The 20315-nt window shown below is 47.3% G+C and overlaps 1 protein-coding gene across 7 annotated transcripts in view; it reads right to left on the minus strand.

The window, feature by feature from the left end:
- Positions 1–20315, minus strand: part of CUEDC1 (CUE domain containing 1) — a 62501-nt gene that overhangs the window by 21825 nt on the left and 20361 nt on the right. For all 7 annotated transcript variants that reach the window (XM_035139292.3, XM_088658133.1, XM_088658129.1 and 4 more), the window contains exons 2-3: positions 16690–16814; positions 1203–1328 (exon numbers count right to left, since the gene is read on the minus strand). The gene's annotated coding sequence lies outside the window, so the exon portion shown is untranslated. The remainder of the gene's footprint in view (positions 1–1202; positions 1329–16689; positions 16815–20315) is intronic.

Raw genomic sequence — 20315 nt, forward strand, 5'->3', positions numbered from 1 at the left:
AGAATGAGTCAGCTTTGCCTGTTGTCTGCTCCAATTCCAACCACTATGGGACTCCCTGCAAAACTTGGGTCCCCAGCTATTGTTGGACTACAATTCCTATCCTCCCTGTCTTGCAGGACCTGTGGTCAGGGATGGTGGGAGTCAGGGGCGTAGCCAGGATCAAAATTAGGGCGGGGCAAGGGGCGGGGGGAGGGGCCACAGTGGGGCAAGGAAATCCATGGTCATTCAGGGGCAAGGGGGCGCCAGGATCAGCCCAAAAGCGGGCTGCTCCGGCCCCCTCCTCCCCCTCCGCGATCGGCAGGGGCGAGGGGGCGCCAGGATCAGCCTGAAATCGGGCTGTTCCGATCCCCTCCTCCCCCTCCGCGATCGCCAGGGCGGATGGAGGGAAAGCTGGCTTTCCCTCCACCCACCCCACAGCCAGCAAGGGAGAAGGGAGACATCCCTTCTAGCCGGCTGGCTGTGGGGCGGGCGGAGGGAAAGCCAGCCAAACGCTTTGCGCGGCTCTGGGGCTTTCTCTCCACCCGCCCCACAGACGGCACCAGTCAGCGGCAGGCAGTGGGGCAGGCTGGCCAGCGGCCCTGCTTCTAGGGGGGCAACTGCCCCCCCTGCCTACGCCCATGATGGGAGTTGTAGTCCAACAAGAGCTGGAGACCCAAGTTTGGAAAGCACTGCTCTACAGGCAGGGAAATACAGGAATGTGAAGCAGGCCCAATGAGTGGTGAGGGCCAGGGAGAGTTCTGAGGGCCGGGTAGAATGTACGGAGGGCAACTGCATTGAAATGCTGATGAATTGTCATGAAAAAGAAAAACCTTGCAAATTGAGAAAGACTGGCCTCGAGGGACCTCTGGTCTGATCTAGCAGGGATCTTTGATTTCAGAAAAGGGAGGTTTCCCTAATTGGTCCTTTTTGCTCTGCCCTAGAGGCTGCTGTTGGGGGTCAAAAGCTTGCACCAGCTGCCTATACTCTTCCCCCCATGGCTCAGATACACAGCTCATAGCCACCAGGGGCCATTGTGGATCCGCAACTGAGGCCAGAACCTCTGGTGCTTACTGAAGACTGTATATTCCAGCAGACTTTTCAATCAAATTATGATTTTGATTATGGCCTGTCACCGCAGGACTCTTCTTATAAAATGAATTTATTAGAGGGGGGGAAACCTTGTGTTTTCAGCTGAACTGTTTTGGAATACATAGAAGACTTACCAGGACAATTCACAGGGGCCGCACCGCCATCTCATTCTCCAGCGATTCCAAGAAAGCTACTTGTTACCAAGAGGAGGAGATTCTTTCATTGCCTGTTCAGACTGAGAGTGGGGGAACCATAGCAACCTGTAAGAAAATGCTTGTGTTAGTGCTAAGTCATTCCTTAGTTTGCTGAACGGTTGTGGGGGAATGTTTCACAGGGAAAGTAAAGCGGCAAAAAAAAGGGACCCCAACCAATAAAATTAGATTGGCATGTAGACAAACCTTCCCCAACAACTTTCAGTGGGAATTCAGGGTGCATTTTGCTATTTCAAATTGTGGGAAACCTATGTGGGGGTGTTGCAGGGCAGTGACAGTTTGCAGATTGCAGATTAATATTAAGAGCAAAGTGTTCCATGCACAATTATTACATCTTGTAAATATGTCGTCACAATTTCTTCATTGAAGAATTCTTCATTGAAGAATTGATGCTTTTGAATTATGGTGCTGGAGGAGACTCTTGAGAGTCCCATGGACTGCAAGAAGATCAAACCTATCCATTCTGAAGGAAATCAGCCCTGAGTGCTCACTGGAAGGACAGATCGTGAAGCTGAGGCTCCAATACTTTGGCCACCTCATGAGAAGAGAAGAATCCTTGGAAAAGACCCTGATGTTGGGAAAGATTGAGGGCACGAGGAGAAGGGGACGACAGAGGACGAGATGGTTGGACAGTGTTCTCGAAGCTACGAACATGAGTTTGACCAAACTGCGGGAGGCAGTGCAAGACAGGAGTGCCTGGCATGCTATGGTCCAAGGGGTCACGAAGAGTCGGACACGACTAAACGACTAAACAACAACAACAAATTTCTTCATACCTGCCGTACTCAGGAAATATTAGAGAGCTTCGTTTTATCACATGTTAGCAGTACATATAACTAGAAAACAATTTGTCAAAGGTTGTTAAAGGATCCACAGAGAGGTCCGACCCATGGGGCATAATCCACAGGGCCCTTCTGCTCAGTGGGTCTTGAGCAGGGAGCCTCGTAGATTAAGCACCAGCTCCCTGCTCCACTAGCCAGAAAATAAAGAAACCAGAGGCAGTTCCAGCTGGGACCCTCTAAAACAACCCAGAATCCTGCGGGGGGGGGGAGTGCCATTGGAGGGCAATTCAATGTCACAGGCATTGCATGAGTATACCTGAGATCCTCCTCAAACAAACACTCCTGGTGTGGCCCTTATTCTGGGAGGTTTGTGGTGGTTGCAATGTTAAGGGAACCCAGACCAGGTTTTCTGTGTCCCAGATTAGCAGAGCTTGGAACAGTTCCAGTCTAGTTTTTACACAAGAGCGTGGGAACGGCAGAGACTAGGCCTTGGGTGGGTGTGGCTTTTCTCCTGCTTCATATGCGAGTTTGTTCTCAACCAAGTGGCTTGGTCACCAACCTTCATGCGAAGACACTCTGGTGAGAAAGTTGGGTTGAGCATGGGAGGCTGTCGCACAGTGCTGTGGCTTTTGAAAACATATTGGCCCAAATACCTCCAGGCTAAAGGGTGGTTGTTTTCTTGCCACATCACTGATGCAATAACAGTGCACTGGTGGTGGGTCTATACTGGTCCACCCACACACCATTCAACTTTATTAGTTGTTCTGTGACGATTCCCTGATGTTACCACATTTTTGCCATCGGGAGGGTCACTCCTGTGCTATAGCACCACGAAAGCAGAACATTTGTGATGTATAAAGTTACAGGGTTTCAGCAGGAAGTTATGCGAAAGGCGCCAATTGGAAATAAAGGCAGCATGTCTGCTTTGGAACTTGTGCAGGAGCAAAGTGGGATTGCATAGACCTGCCCCCAGACCATTGTGATCACAAATAATCATGAATGCACAATAAAAGACATATGGAGAGGTCCTTAAAAAGGGGGGGGGAAGAAACCACCTCTGTTATGTTTCAAGGTGGCTACATCTGTGCAGGCCCAATGTTCATCTGCCTTGCAGATGCTTTGCCTTTTGAATGGATTTCAAGGAATAGCCCAAGCAAATTGAACATTTCCATGCAAGCCTTTGGAGCTTTCCTGCTGCAAGCTGGGGAAAGAGCCAAGGAGCCTTAGTACCAGCCTCATTAACAAACAAGCAAAGGGACGTTAACCTGACGGCAGACTGAATTCAATTAAGTAAACGTCTCCAAGGTGCCACAGAGCGGGTTATTACAAGCTCGCTGAGGAACAAAACTGGTTCACCCGTGTCTCTTTTGCATCCTGTTCTGAGTGCTCACTTGCACGAACAACTTTTGCTTTGTATTGTTCACCGCTGGACGTGAATTTAGCACGCCTCCAGAAAGAGGCATTCCAGCAAAGGTGATGGGACCTCCCAGTTTACATATCAGAAAAGTGCCTTAGCTCAAAAGAGTGGACTCAGCTACAAGAAGAAAAGAAGGATAGAAGTGTAGAGTTCAAAGGGACCCTGAGGATCATCCAGTCCAGGCACATCCAACAGGTAGATCGTGATCTACTGGTAGATCACTGGACATCTGTAGTAGAACACTGGCTCCTCCCAAAGCAGCTCAACAACTTTTGCTCCCCTAGTAAAAGCTCAACAACTTGTACCTGAACCCCCCCCCCAAAAAGGGCTTTCCTTCCTAAAGAAGCACAGCAACTTTTACCTGAATACCTGAACCCCTAATAAATGGGGCTTTCCTCCTCCCTAAAAAAAAGCTCAACAACTTTGACCTGAACCTGACCTAAAAAGGGGGATCACTGCCAGTTTTTAACTCTGTGAGTCACAGTCTCTTGGGAGTTGGCCACCCCTGATTTCTAGTCCAACCCCCTGTAATGCATGAATATACAGCTGTCCCAAATGGGGATCGAACCTGCAACCTTGGCATTATCAGCACCATGCTCCAACCGGGCTATCTGCTTCACATTCAGAAGGTCCAAGGTTCAATCCACTACATCTCCAGGCAGAGCTGGAACAAACCTCTGCCTGGCCCAGGGAGAGTTCTGAGGGCCAGACAGAAATGCCTGGAGGGCCACATTCAGCCCCCCAGGGCTTGAGGATCCCCACTCTTGTTCTAAGCACTCTCTCCGGGGGCTTATAAGAAGACAACCCTGCTGGACTAGGCCAAAAGGTCCCATCCAGTCCAATGTTTTTCTCTGCACCCAGCAGCTTCCAGGGAGATGGGGCATCCTCTGCTGCTTGCCCTCGGCAGCTGGCACTCTCCAAGGTAGGCAGTCTCTAAGCACGGAGGTCAATCACAGCAGGATTACAGCTGTAGCACAGCTGTCGGCTCCCAGCAAGATGGGGAATTATTCTCTTTCATACCCTGAAATGCAGCAACCTGGTTGATCGCCTGACATTATTTCAATATAAACCCCTTGCCCCCCACTCCTATTGCTGGAAACACGGTGTTCACGGTTTCTATATCATTCCATCCCCCCACTTGGATAAGACAGAACAGCGCCTGGATAATAATCACCCTCACCATTACGCAGACGGCCCTAGGAAAAACCTGGCACGCACCCGCTGCCATTTTTCAAAACCATATTGCGCCCTTCTGCAATTTGTCCATGAATGTCTCATAGAGGGCCCTTGAACACATGCTTCTGCCCCCGCACAGGCATGTTAACTGTTCATTCACAGCTTTTGGCATGTGTGCAGGTTTTCATCGGGCCAATAAAGCCTCCCACGCGTTCCATTCAAAGCTATTCCACCCATTCCAGTGCAAAGAAATGTTGGAAATTCTCAAGAACCCTTGCACAAGAGACCAGAACTGTGCTGCCAGCAGCAACCTCGTTTTTTATGCTGGTGAGCGCCTGCCCCAGGACAAAGCGAGGAGACGGGTTTGATGCAGCAGCAAACAAAAGTTAATGCTATTCTAGGCTGCATCAACAGAAGTTAAGTGTCCAGATCAAGGGAAGTAATAGCACTATTCTATTATGCCTTGGTCAGACCACACCTAGAGTACTATGTTCAGTTCTGGGCACCACAATTTAAGGAGGAGATGTTGGCAAGCTCGAATGTGTGCAGATGAGGGCAGCCTAGATGATAAAGGGTTTTGGAAACCAAGCCTTATGAGGAATGGTTGAGGGAGCGGGGTATGTTTGGCCTGGTAAAGAGGAGACAGAGAGGAGATCTCACAGCCATTTTCAAATATCTAAAAGGCTGTCACATGGAAGATGGAGCAAGCTTGTTTTCAACTGCTCTGGAGGTTAGGACCCAAACCAATGGATTCAACTTACAAGACAGGAGATTCTGACAATATAGGAACTTTCTGACAGTAAGAGCTGTTTGACAGTGGAACAGGCTCCCATGGGAAGTGGTGGATTCTCCTTCACTGGAGGTTTTTAAGCAGAGGCTGGGTGGCCACATGTCATGTATGATCTAGTTGAGATTCCGGCATTTCAGGGGGCTGGGCTAGATGACCCTCGGGGTCCCTACAATTCTGTGATTCTAAGTACAGTAGTATGAATTCTAGGCAACCAACCTAGTTCTGTGGCTGCCACCTCCAACTCTGTCCATTCCCTGAACCAGAAAAGGTGTTAAAATACCATGCCTAAACAATAAGAAAGTCACTAGCGGGGTACCTTTGACCCTCTACATGTTTCTGAACTAAAATTCCCATAATCCCTGTCCATCAACCGTACTTGCTGGGGCTGCAACTACGCACATACAAACACACCCAAGACCACAAGCCATGAGAAATTCAAAACTTTCCACTTAAGAGTAATGAGAAACTAGTTTGCTGCTCTCGTAAACCAGAGTAGGATATGCCTTAAAAGCAGAGATAAGGGCACCCACCACCTGCTGGGCAGTTAGAAGAAATAAACTTACAATGCACTTAAATACAGCTCAGTGGCCTACAATGTTGTCTAATGGAGTACAGTCGTACCTTGGTTTTCAAACAGCTTAGTTCTCAAACGTTTTGGCTCCCGGACACTGCAAACCAGTTTGCAGACTATTTTTGGAAGCCGAACGTCCGACAGGGCTTCCGTGGCTTCCGATTGGCTGCAGGAGCTTCCTGCAGCCAATCAGAAACCGTGCTTTGGTTTCCAAACGTTTTGGAAGTTGAATGGACTTCCAGAACGGATTCCTTTCGCCTTCCAAGGTACAACTGTAGTTGGCTCTTTTGATTTTGAATGACGAACAAAAATCCACATGCAGCATCAAATCAAAATAGTTCATGTGCATATCGAAGTTTACAGATAATTGTTTTACACATTTCCGTAATTCAGTGAAGAGTACTGGCCATTCTCCATTAAAATTTTTGCACTGCCCTTTAGCTCCTCTAAGTCAGATATAACACCATTTCCCCTGGCGGTCAATGAGGGAGAGGTGAGACAGGGAGGGACCCTCCATTGGCTCAGCTAGGACTGGCTGCCATTTGACTCCTCCCCTCCACCAATTGCTATCCATGGCCACATCACCTGATCATTATGGCGCTTCATTATGCAGTGGCATGGAAGCCTTGCTGCTTTCAGGTTGGAAGCCATTATTCTACGCAAGCAAACAAAAATCACTGAGAGTGCTTTAGCGGGGGGGAGGGGAAGGGACATTTCATCCATTTAGTTTAAAAATCTGGCTAAGAGACCATGTTCATCAACTTACATTTTCTGCTGTGGGGTTCTCCTCCTAGCTTCTGATATTTGGCACAAAAATCCTCTGCTAATTATTTGTAAGCCAATCCTCCTGCACATGAACAGATTAGCTTCCCAGCCCTCCAATTCAAGAAGGGGATTAATGGAACAACATTGAGGAAGCACTTTTTTTAAAAAAAATTGCTTATAAAGGAAGGCATAAATGACTGCTAAATATTAAAAAAGCGAGATGAAGCCAGCGGTTGCATCCGGAGAACAGCTGACCAGTAGAAGTAGAAAAACAGAAGCTGTTGATATTTTAACTGAATTGAAGATAACAGAAGAACCGTAAAATACTGTGGGGGGGTGGGGTTATTGTTATAGGATCCTCGGATGAAGGGCGGTATAGAAATATAATAAATAATGAATAAGGGCCCATCTCGTCCAGCATCCTCACAGCGGCCAACCAGATTTCTGTGGGAAATCATCAAGCAGGGCCTGAACACAAGTGCTGTTCCAGACACTGGTATTCACAAGCATTACTGCCCCTGACCATGAAGGCAGAGAATGACCATTGTGGCTGGTAGCCACTGACAGATTCATGCTCCGTGAATTTGTCCAGGCCTTCTTTTAAAAGCCATCCAAGTTGGTGGCCATAACTACCACTTGCAGGAGTGAACTCTACAGCACCAATTTGCTGGCATCAAGGGGGCCACCAGCCGGCCGAGACAGGGAAAGGATCGTACAGCATCTTGGTTTGCATGCGGAAAGTCCCAGATTCAATCCCCAATGGCCTCTCTAGGCAGAGTTATGAGGTAAACTTGTCTTGAAAGTCTAGCTGCTAGTCACTATAGCAAATATTGGGGTCACTGATCTGGCCTGCTGATAAGGCAATTTCCTAGACACTTAGATCCCAGAGCTACAATTCCCACAGTAGTTTTATCAATTCATCCCTCTTTGCAGGGGACGCTGGGAATTGTAAGTCTGTGAGGGGAACATGGGTCTCCGCATAACTCTCGGCACCTGTAACAAACTATAGTCCGCCAGGATGCTTTGGGGAAAGCCATGACAGTTTAAAGAGGAATGAGAGTGTGTGTGGATGGTGTGGATGTGGCCTTAAGTATCAACATGGATGTATTTCCCAACGCAGGGGTCAGCAACCTATTTCAGCTGTGGGCCGGTCCACCGTCTCTCAGACCATGTGGTGGGCTGGACCATATTTGGGAGGGGGGAATGAAGAAATTCCTATGCACCACAAATAACCCAGAGATGCATTTTAAATAAAAGGACACATTCTACTCATGTAAAAACACCAGGCAGGCCCCACAAATAACCCAGAGATGCATTTTGAATAAAAGGACACATTCTACTCATGTAAAAACGCGCTGATTCCCGGACCATCCGTGGGCCAGATTGAGAAGGCAATTGGGCCGCATCTGGCCCACGGGAATTAGGTTGCCTACCCCTGTCCCAACGGGTACACTAAAAAGAAGGTGTTTGCACGCCACACATGCCCTCCCAGACATAACCCCTCGAGACTCTGGAGCAGCAGCTGAATTCTGAGGAATGGCGTCGCTACGAGCAGTTCACACCAGCAAAAAGTTGACAAGACATTCCCTCCAAAAGGCAAAACTGGGTCACACATCATGGCATACGTTTGGCTCCCTGTCCTTTGCGTCATCGTGCCGCAGACCTGGGCAGACCTACGTGAGTTGTGCGGATTCCTGACAGCTGATCTTCGTATGTGGGAGTCCAAAGCATTTAATACCACGTCGGCTCAGACCTTGAACACCTGTCTTTGGTTTGCAGAGGTGGCAGAGGCCAGTCGTGGAAACTCCCCTGTCATCCTTAGCAGGGCTGGGAGCATAATCCCACACACGCAGTGGGCAGAAGGCTGCAAAAACGAACCTCCTAAGCCTACGAAGCTCAGTGTTGTGCAAAAGAGCCTCTCCTTAGAACTGTAAATTTCAGCATCTCTCCATTTCTTATTTTTCCAATCTTCAGTTCTCCACATCTGCATATAAGTTTCCGATTTATTTTTATTTGTTTGTTTTGTTGAAAAAAGTAAATGTCTCATCCATCAGCATCTTAGTGCGAATTTCTCCTAATAGGCACATGTTTGCAAAGCAGTTTTGCCTAATACAGTATCATGTATTTTCACCAATATACACATTCTGTACGCATTCCTTAGCTGGAGAACTGAATTGCAAAATTTAAACACAAGCCCATTTTGAAGAATGACCGTGTTTCAGTTCAGGTACTGTTTGGGGGACTATGAATTAGGTAGGTTAGCCTTTAAATGCAAACTGGATCTACAGTAATTTATCCCCCATCCCTAGAAGTGCTGCTAAATGACAGAAGACCGGAAACGGTAAGAACATTGTTTAATGACCTGCTGAAGTAGCTTTGCGTTCACCTTCAAAATCATAGAAGGTTGCAGGAGGTTGGACTAGATGGCCCTTGGAGTTCCTTCCAACTCAACAATTCTATGATTCTAAGGTAGAGGACCTGCCCATGAAGCTCTCTGAGTGACCTTGGGCCAGCCACTCACTTTGAGTGAGGTTAAAACGGAGAAGGGCAAAACCATATATGTCACAAGCAGAGGCCCAAATTCTTGCTCACCACACTGAGGGTGTCATTACTACGAGGGCCAGACCCTGCTTACAAGGGTCCTGGTAGCAGCATATCAAACCAACACCTGCTTGGCCTCTCTCCCTCCATTTCAAAATAGTCTTGAGTCTGAGAGCCACCATTTAAATTACCCACAATGCAACTGAAGGATTATTGCTCTGGGGCATTGTGGGAAATTTAAATGGCAGCTCCTGGCTATCCGGTGCCAATTCAGAGCATTGCTGCCGTGCCATCAAAACATGGGGAAGGAGGAGGCGAGCGCTGGCCTCTAACTCTGATAAAATAAAAGCACCTGAGTGATCCCTTGTTAATGTCGTTCAGCCATATATTAAGCTGCAGAGACTAAGCTAGTTGTCGGGGGACAGGGACGCAAAGCAATCAGGAGGAAATGAAATGGGCAAGCCCTCTGGGGACAACCAGGCGCGCACACACACACACTTTCCCAACAAGAATTGATCCTCAAGACTCCACAGCAGATTAAAAGCTTCATCAGGGGATGCAGAACCAATGGCAAATTGTAGAGTTTGTCTGTATTCCTCAAAATGGGGGAAAGAAGCTGAGAGAACAAATGAACAAACTGATAACAACAACATCAATGGAAAGAATGGGCACACAAAGAGGATCAGGGGATCTAGAAAATGACATGTTTTTACTAGCCTCCTACTGTTAGTCACCAGGCAGCACTTTTGCTGCAGCAACTGTGGGAAGGAAAGGGGGTCTCTGTTCCTATGGCTGCTCTGGGTTACCTGCCACACAGGGGAAACAGTGTCTCCTCCTTGGGGTCCAGGGTGCAAGACTAGTCATGGATTTGAACCTGTGCCTCTCCGTTCCTGGAGAATGTGGGCGTCTTTCCCCCCTCCCCACTAGTTGAGCGCCTGTCTTGCCACCTTATTTGCTCAACTCTCAAGCCGCAATGTAAATTATGTCTTTAAAAAAGCAATATTTCAATGCTACGAAGGTGAGGACCCAAACAACCGCATCTGGCTTTCAGAAAACTGTGTTGGGGGTGTTGACCCTCTCTAGAACAGCCTCTAAAAATATCTGAAGTGTGTGTGTGTGGTCCCCCTCCCCCTTTGTATCTTGTGACTGATGTGTTGCTGTTCCATACTGGAATTCCAGCCTCCTATACTTCTAAATTAAGAAATTAATTGAGAAAAGTAGAGGGACTTAATTGAAAAGTGCCATGCCTCGCAGGCTTGCACTCTCTATACATTGCATGGGAAAGTAATCTGACCTCAGTAGGATGACATTCTTGAAATAGCTGAGGGAATTCAAACATGAAATAAGATTTACAAGAAGGGAGGACGGCGAGAATGTGAAAGCAATACTCAGTGCTTTTGTAACACAGAAACCGGGATGCGGGTAACTCAAAGCCTGCTTCACTAACACAAAGCCGGCATAAAGCAGGATTATCACACACCAACACCGAACCAGTTAGCTGATGGTGGGGGGGGGAGCTGAATCCTCCTCAATTTGGGTGCATGAGGGGGTACCATGTATGGAACTGACTCACACACCCAAATCTGAACAAAGCAGGATTGAACTTCCTGTCCAACAGGTGAAGAGTGGAACGTCTACTCATGTGTGCCATTTGCCCCCACCTCCACGAGTGTCAATCACATCAAATGATTGAGAGGTTGGTGGGCCTACCCCTTGCCAAAGTTGGCCCATTCTGTGGCAAGGGAAGTAACAATTTGGAGCAGGGTTTCATCAACCCTGCTTTTGTTGTCTACACCCTTCTAACTTCTAGGTTACATCACAGCAAAGCATTATATGTAGGCCTGCCTTTGAAGACAGCCTGGCAACTGCAGCCAAACTGCTGACCAACAGAAGATGGTCTGAGCACATAACACCAATTCAGGCATGACCACACTAGTTTCCACTAGCTCAAGACCCAATACCGCAAGGACCGCATCTTTCCGCATGAACCAACCGAGACCCCCATTAGTCACCAGAGGCCATTCTCTCCCATTTCCCCTCCAAGGGAGTAGAGAGGGTGTCAACACAAGAATGGGCCTGCTCAGTAGTGGCCCCCTGCTTATGGAATGTTCTCCCCAGCGAGACACACTTGGCGCCATCATTACCTGTATCTGGACGCCAGGCAAGAACATTTCTTTTCCACCAGGCCTTTGACCTCCTCCTTCAGTGAGCAGAATGTCTTAGCCCTGCCTCTTTATAAATGTGAATGCATTTTAGCTTTTACTCCATTTTACCTTTACCTAGGTTTTAGTGTATGTATGTAAGTAAGTCTCTTTGAATTAAGTTTAGTAAACAAAGTGGCAGGTAAGTTCAATAAATAATAATGTTAGAATAAAAAAAGGTGCCAGAACTCCATACTGAAGTGTAGCAACAGAAAAAGCCCACTGGCACTAATACACATGCAATTTAAAGGAGGCAAACATTTAGCCAATCCATCCAATTGATTAATTAAAAGCATCCTGATTGACTAAATGTCTGCACCTTATTCACAGGGCAATGACTGTGGGATTAAAAAAAAAAGCACCATCCTGTGTGATTATTTTACTGCAAGAACCTACAAAACAGGTTCAAAATTGCAGTTGTCCAGGGATGGGTGAGATGGGGAACAAAGCAGTGAGATGGGAAGGGTTGGAATGTGAGGAAGTGGCTTTCATGTTGTTCTAAGTATGGGTACCTTACTTACCCATCAAAATGAGTCTTTGCTATACAGTAGTTTTGCCTGCTAAACTTAACAGGTAGGCAGCTACCTAACGAAATCTCCCCATTCCTTGATGGCCTGGGAATCTCTCCCCCTGGCCTTTGGAATGAGACATCCATCAGAGCGTTTTCACCTGCGGTGCATCTACAAACACTTATATCTAAACGCGGACCTGGGAGTTTAGCTGAGCCAGAAGCAGCCTAAGCCATGAAGCGCGAGGGAAGAGGGAGGGGCAATGTTGCTCTCTGAGAATCTAACAATGCAGAAACAACCATTTTCCTGCCTGTTCTGGGGAGCCTTCCAATAAGTGGCACCGCACAAGCTTTGCATGCAAAAGGTCCTCGGTTCAATTCCCCAGCTGCGAAAGAGACTCCTGTCTGAAACCCTGGAGGGCTGCTCTGATGACAATACGGAGCCAGATGGAGCAATGGTCCGACTAGGAATAAGGCAGCTTTCCTATGTTCCCCGAGGATACAATAAATCATCAGAGCTCTCTTGTACAAAAGGAAATAGGACCTTGTAGCTCTGACTGTGGAATTTCTCACAAATCATAAAGGCAATCCATTTAAGCTATTTATATAGTGCCGCCCCGTACATTGGGCCTGTTCCTCATGGCGGCGGGCCTTCGGAGATCCAAGAGCTTTGGGTTGTCCTCAGCCAGCAGCATTTCACGGGGAGGGGAGGTGGGTTGCAGTATAATGTGCAATTAAAGCCGCCACTTCTTAATCACACCAGTGGGTCAATTGCTGCTCAGAATCCCCCCAGGCTCTACGCCGCAAAGTTATCCCACAGAGTGCAGAAGGGAACCGTGCCTTTGACATCTCTCTCTCCCCCCCCCAAGGCCTCCACAGAAGGCCTTGAAAGGCAGGAGGAGGGGTGTGTGTGTGTGTGTGTGTGTGTGAAAAGAGAAATAAACCACTATTGATTTGCCAAAGGCGAGGCAAAGGCAGAAAGACTGCATGTGTTTCTATGGAAACAGAATGTGTGCAGTTTGAAAAGAGTGAGGTGGGGGGGGGGGAGAAAGAAAACCCTCTCGTTTATGGGCACTGTAAATTATTTAAGCAGGACAGGGTTCTGTCCATTAAGGTCTAAGGGGAAAGATTTAAAGCTATTCATTATGCAGAGAGACACAACCTGCTTATTTCAGACCCACCGGCCTAATGCTTGGGAAGCAGAAGGCAAAGTCGTTTAGGTCTTACATTATTGGCTTATCAAAATAATAATAATAATAATAATAATAATAATAATAATAATAATAATAATGCCCTGCTTGCAAAAAAAAAACCCTGCGGCATTAAACAGTAAGCACACAATATGGAAAACCACATTTTAAAAAAACACCAGCGTAATAATAATACAAAAATGCACAACAATACGCATTTTCTATTGCCACAAGTGAAGCTGGGTCCTTCTGCGCTGAATAAGTCAATAAGGTGAAAGAAAGTGTTGGGGGAGGAGCCAGAAATGGGGTGGATCCTGAGGCAAAGAATCCAAAATGGCACCTTCCACATGGTGGCAAAGATTTAATAACCAAAGGGTGGTATCCAATTGGACCTACTCACCCACTAAAACGAGTAGACATGGCTAAGGCCCCATCTGCACTGTACATTTAAAAATGTATTATAGTAGGCCCAGTGAGGGGTGCGGTTAGGGACAGGGCATGGCCTGGAAACATTAGAAAGAACTTCCTGACAGTAAGAGCTGTTCGGCAGTGGAATTTGCTACCAAGGAGTGTGGTGGAGTCTCCTTCTTTGGAGATCTTTAAGCAGAGGCTTGACAGGCATATGTCAAGAATGCTTTGATAGTGTTTCCTGCTCGGCAGGGGGTTGGACTGGATGGCCCTTGTGGTCTCTTCCAACTCTACAATTCTATGATTCTATGAAAGGAGGCCTAAGGGCCAGATAGAGAATACTGGATGGTCACATCTGGCCCTGAAACTCAGGTTGCCCATCCCTGACAACATGAAGCTAGCCTCACTCCTCTTTTGACAGACAGAAAATGTGCAGCTAATTTGTAAAGATAAGTGCTGGGGCTCACATCCATGTTGAAGCCCCTCCCCTGAAAGCCCCTCTCCCAAATAAAATAAAAGGCACTCCACACATTATTACACCACACATTCCAAGTCACAGCAACTCTTTTAATGCTGTGATTGAACTCTGGCTCATATTTCACAACAATAGATAGGTTTGGGGGCTTAGTCGGCATTGCCAAGAGTGAATCAGGTCTTCAAAAGAAGCCTATGGAACAAACAATCCTCCTACTGTCTTGCAAATAGAAATGGCTCATAGTGGGGGTGTTTTTTTAAATGAAAAAGGGTTTATCCCCTGCATCTGGGTTTGGTTTATTTCCTGGAGAGACAGCCAACATATAAAGCTATTACAGCAGTTATAGTCCCATCTTTGGGTAGCATGCAGCTCTTAAGAGAAAAGGCAAGGATCTACAGAAGAAGGCAGTTCTAAGAGGTTCCTTTCCCCCCCCTTTCAGATTTCCTCATTCAGCAAACCGTCCATGTTCCCCAGCAGAGCCGACTGGTAAAACTAAGCTGGTTTTATAGAACCAAGCCCCATCTTCTAATAAGCTCCAAATTTCCCATCTTCCCTCTCCCCTCCCACACTGATCATCAAGGCCGAGAGCACACAGCTTTAAAAATGGTCAAAGGAAAAGAAAACAAACAAAAAAAGTAGAGTGAATTTGAAGATCCTGTTTCTCTAGGCGTAGGAAATCTGACAACCTCCTATTGATCTTCTCTTGCTGACATGTGCACCCATGTTGAGATATTATAGGAAGCCCGGTTCTATCGTAATTGCTGCTTCGTGGCAAACCTCCACGATCTCCAACTGTTGCTGCTTGACAGGTACAAGCGTCTGCTTTCTCACCCTGTGCAAAAGCTGCTAGAGCCCAGCAAATGCTGGAGCATCCTGTCCAATTGCACCTATGTGGCAGGTTGCCCTACCAGCTCTCTCGTTCCATTGGTGGAACAGTTCATCCTTGCTGGAAGGAGAAATCACAGAAAGATGGGCATCCGAAACACCAGGCAAAGATGCAGCCAGTTAACTTGACTAGGACTAGGTTAAGCCAGGATGCTTTCTCGGTGCTTTTTTTTCTGGGAGGGACGCAGGGGCATGCGTACCCCTAAACATTTTTGTGAATCTTTGTACTTTTGTCCATTTACTGTATTTATTTTCCCCGATTTAAACTATAAAATCGGGGTTTTCTTGAGTCAAAATGAGAGAACCCCTAAACGTTTTTTTTAAAGAAAAAAAACCCACTGCGCTTTCTTTTAGGGGTTCTCCTAACCAGTCTGGTTGCTGTTGTTTTTATTTTGATTATGTATTTTGTGGTTTTATGTTCTAATTTTATCCTTGGAACTGCCCTGAGATCTGCAGGTATAGAGCAGTATATAAACTCAAAAACTACTACAGGAGCCCAGAGTGGCTGGGGAAACCCAGTCAGATGGGAAGGGTACAAATAAATAAATTATTATTATTATTATTATTATTATTATTATTATTATTATTATTACAGTGGTACCTCGGTTTACAACCACAATTGGTTCCGTAAGTCTGTTCACAAACTGAAACGTACTTAAACTGAAGCGAACTTTCCCATTGAAAGTAATGGAAAGTGGATTAATCCGTTCCAGACGATGAAAAACACCCCCTAAGGCAGCAATTTAACGTGATTTTTACTGTCTACCAAGACCATTGATACATAAAATGAAGGCAATAATCAATGTACTGTACTATAAAATAATTAAAGACAGTATTGTAGATGAAAAAAAATAAACATTTATTTTCCTTACCTAACTTTGGGGCTGGGAAGCTACCTGCTGGGCATCCTGTGGGGCAGTTGTGGAGATGGCAGGCGACCTTGGCTAGGAAGGGGGACGCCGCTGCCTCTCCTTACGGTGAGTGAGGTGAGGGGTGCTCGGGTGGCAGCGGGAGCAATCAGCGGTGGTGGCAACGGCGGCAGAGTGAGGGGCGGGCGCAGCGACGCAGCCCAGTCCGAGCCGGCTCCTCCGGGCCCGTCCTCCGAGCCCGTTCTCTTTCTCTCTCCGGGCCTTCGCGAAGGCATCGGAGCGTCCGCGACTGGGCTGCAGCCACAGAAACACTCCGATGCCTTTGCAGAGGCCCAGAGTGAAGGAGCGCCTCCGTAGGCCTTGGAAACCTCGGGTTACTTACTTCCAGGTTACAATTGTTCGTAAACCGAAAATTCGTAACCCGAGGTGTTCGTAAACTGAGGTTCCACTGTATTATTGTTATTACTATTGCCATTACCATTACAGCTTCCAATGATTCTTTGGTGGAAGCCCAGACTGTCCAAAGCAGTATGATCCTGCTTTAGACGTGTGGTGCAGATGTGGTCCTGGAATCGTGGTGGCAGATCACACCACAACGGAGAGGTAGCCAGAGATCCACATTTCCTCTCCCAACAAGTAAATCATAAGCCTGCAGATTGGGGGACTGTGGGTTTTTCATTAATTTCCAAGTCCTTGGCATTTTAAAGAAAGCATTAGCGAGTGACGACGACACTAGGGCCCCCCAGGCCCACGCTGATTTGTTGGCATAACCAGATCATCGTTTGGGGGAGGGGAAAGAATAGGGATTATAAATATTGATGAGGCAATTACCTTCAATTAGCACTGGCTGGCTGGCACCCCTTAGGAATCTACTTGGAACGATGCCCGCTTCCTGCTTGTTGACTGCTTTCCACTCAAGCTGGAGCGTGAAGGCCCATTCTTCAGAGACGGCAGCACTGAAACAGAGAATATCCTTTTTAAAAAGTGGAGGTTCCAAGGATTGGGGACCTGGGACATTCGGCATGTCCTGGTGTGTGCTGGAAGCACTGTGCAAATAAGTTAACGGCAGTAACAATACGATTGCACACACATCTAAACATGGAACAGTTCCAGAATATGGATTGTGCAGCTTCCTTTCGAGCAATGAAGCAAGGCAATGCTTCACATGAGGAGCTTTAGATTTCTGGGTCTTTTCTCAAGATAGCTCTGACATACAATGGGGCAAAAAAATGTGCTCAACATTAAGCAACAAATGCACCCATAAAATGAGCAAACCCACTGCCAGATGTTGGGGCGAGGGATCGTTAAACGCCGACCAGAAAAACACAAAAGTGCTTCCTATTTCTGCACATTAAAGCTATTTCTGCACACGAAGACGTCACAAACGGTGTTGATTTCTCATCGCCCCTCAGTTATTCACCACCTCCTCAAATATTAATGTTTGCAGACTGCCAGCGTTCGATATGTGCCAGGAAAACCGGTTCCCCAGGGTTGGAAACTATCGCTGTGTCCCCATCCTCAGCCTGCTTGTGGTAACTGGGACTAGGCCTCAGTCCTTGTGGTGTAAAGAAGCCACTTCATGGAGCACAAAAAAATCTATCTTCTCAGAGTCACAAAGCTGCACAACAAAAGCAGAACCCAGAAGATTTTGCAGGCCTTGCCCACAACACAAAGCTCCCAGAGTGAAGAGCATGGGTAGTCAAACTAAGGCCAGGGGGCCGGATCCAGCCCAATTGCCTTCTAAATCCGGCCCGCGGATGGTCTGGGAATCAGTGTGTTTTTACATGAATAGAATGTGTCCTTTTACAGTGGACCCTTGGGTTACGTTACCTTCAGGTAACATAACTTTCGGGTTGCAAACGTGGCAAACCCGAAGTGTATACTTCCGGGTTTCGCCGCTTGCGCAGAAGCACTCTATTGCGCCACACACATGCACAGAAGCGGCGCCTCATGTTGCGGACTTTTCGGTGTACGTAACGTCCCCCGGAACAAATTAAGTTTGTATCTGGAGGGTCCACTGTATTTAAAATGCATCTCTGGGTTATTTGTGGGGCATAGACATTTTTTCCCCAAAAATATAGTCCGCCCCCCCCCCACAAGGTCTGAGGGACAGTGGACCAGTTCCCTGCTGATAAAGTTTGCTGACCCCTGGTGAAGAACATCCCCCGAGGCCAGGGCTTTATAGGGGCTGGTGGCCTGGGATTGGGCCCTCAAGAGTCAGCTGACAGTGTCCAGGCAAACTGGAACTGCAGCCTAGATGGCGCCCTCGATGCCCAAATAGGTACAGTACCTATTTGGTTTACAACCATAATCCACTCCGGGGGTCCGTTTGTAAACCAAAACAGGTTGTAACCCAAGGCACGCTTTCGCCAATGGGGCCTCCAAAAATAAATTTGTTCGTAATCCCCCCAAAATGGGTTGTGTCAGGATCGTGAGGTGGTTGCTCACGAGTAACGACGCCAAACTCCAACCTCCCTCTCTGAGCCCTCCGGTCGAAGGTGGTGCGAGGGCTCCAACCCAGCATCTTCGAGCCCTCTCCTCTCCGTGCTGACCACCTCCCTCTCCCCCCTACTGGATGTTTGGCTGCCTTCCCGACTGGACAGGGTGCTGCTGGAAAGGGGGGGCCAGGGCTCCCTGTAACTCGATCTCCTTTCCTCCTCCTCCCGCAGACTCTGGGGACGTCCCTTGACAGGTTGTACTCCAAAAAAAGGTTGCAAATCGGGACACCCACTTCCGAGTTTGACGTGTTTGTAATCCAAAACGCATGCAAACCAAGAAGAAAATGCAAATGGCGTGCCCTACCGACTACCAGTAGGACCTGGGAGAGCAGGGTTCAAATCCCCACTCTGATATGAAGCTGGTGGTATAGAAGTGTAATAAATAATTAAAATGCAGAATAGGAGTTTTCCAGAATTACAGATTTTAAGAATATGGTTGGGAATAGGATTCTACCGAACTTCCTATGGCAAAAATCACGGCATATCATAGCAGGAGCTATCTTTTTCACGACCTGCGATGAGACAGCCATCGCCCCAGAAGAGGACATGCAAATATTTAAAGGTGATCTTCTAAATAAGCCATTGTGGGTTGCGAAAGGGAGCGTTCAGGCTTTTGACCTTCTAGAGAACTCCACCTGGTAATGAGTTCTGTGTAACACAAACGCCTACATCCTGCTCCCTCCGCTGATAAAATAAAGTCAATAAAAAAGAGATCATCTTACCTAGAGTGCATTGCATATGCCCATAAGGGGGAGTGGGAATCCCTCTGCATTTCTCAGATGGAGGAGGCTAGATCATTGACTAAGCCATATGCAAATGAGGCAGAGGGGATTAAAAAGGGACGGAATCATACCAGCTGTCTGCAAAAGAACCATTAATTAAAGGGGCAGCGCTGATACATGCTTTAATTAAAGCTCTGAAGACAACAGAAGGGATATATTCCAGGTCGTGGAGGCAGGTCCATTGCAGTAAATGGGGCACTCATTCTGCCCACAACCCACAACCCCTGCCTGCCTCTATACTTGCAACCACTCCAGGTGGTAGCACTGCCTGTCAGCTTTCTCCTCCTAAGTTTCCATCTTGCCCATATAAAACTTAGCAAGGGAGGAGGTGGGGAGAGAAAATTCGCCATTGGCTCTGTCTCCGCCTACTGTTTGGGCCTTCTGACCCACCAGTCCCAATGGACACTAGGAATGCCGGGGGGGGGGGTGAAGAGATTAAATTCAGTTGCAGGTAGCCGTGTTGGTCCGACGTAGTCGAAACAAAAAATAAATTTAAAAAATCCTTCCAGTAGTGTTAGGGAAAATTATTGGGGGGGGGCACCCAAACGAGGCTTCATATGGGAATCAAGATTGGCACCAATGCCCTCAAGGGGACCCCGTCTCATCCTACAACACCACTCTAGTATCGCACCAACACGAACCCCTCAAGATCAAGCCCTGTGTAACAAAGGCTCCCTTTCCTACCCTTTCTCTGTTGCCTGAGACTCTATGTAACCATATTTATTTATGAATGAATTGTTGTTGTTTAGTCGTTTAGTCGTGTCCGACTCTTCGTGACTCTTCTCCTCCAGCACCATAATTCAAAAGCATCAATTCGTGTATCTGTACTGTATTTCTAAATGAAACCCCCTTTTGCGACTGGCCAAGGGCTCTCAGGGATGCAGGGAACAGCCATAATCCTTTAAGCAAGAGGTCATGTAGCCAGGGTGGTGCTCCTCTGCATATCCATAATGCATTCAGGTACCATCTCCTGCCATTCCCAACCCTCTGAAGCCAGAGGCAATACACACACCTGGACCCATTGTTTTTCCCCCGCCAGGTACTCAAGGATCCCCTCCCAGATACTTACTGGTACTTGCTTATCAATGCCCTGGGACATCATGCATTGTTACCTTATGTTAATCCTGTTTACCTCCTGTTTACCTGTATGCTAATGCCCCTTGCACCTTCCCCTTTT

The sequence above is a fragment of the Zootoca vivipara genome, chromosome 14 (assembly GCF_965207765.1).
Source record: "Zootoca vivipara chromosome 14, rZooViv2.hap1.1, whole genome shotgun sequence".
Lineage (NCBI taxonomy): Eukaryota > Metazoa > Chordata > Lepidosauria > Squamata > Lacertidae > Zootoca > Zootoca vivipara.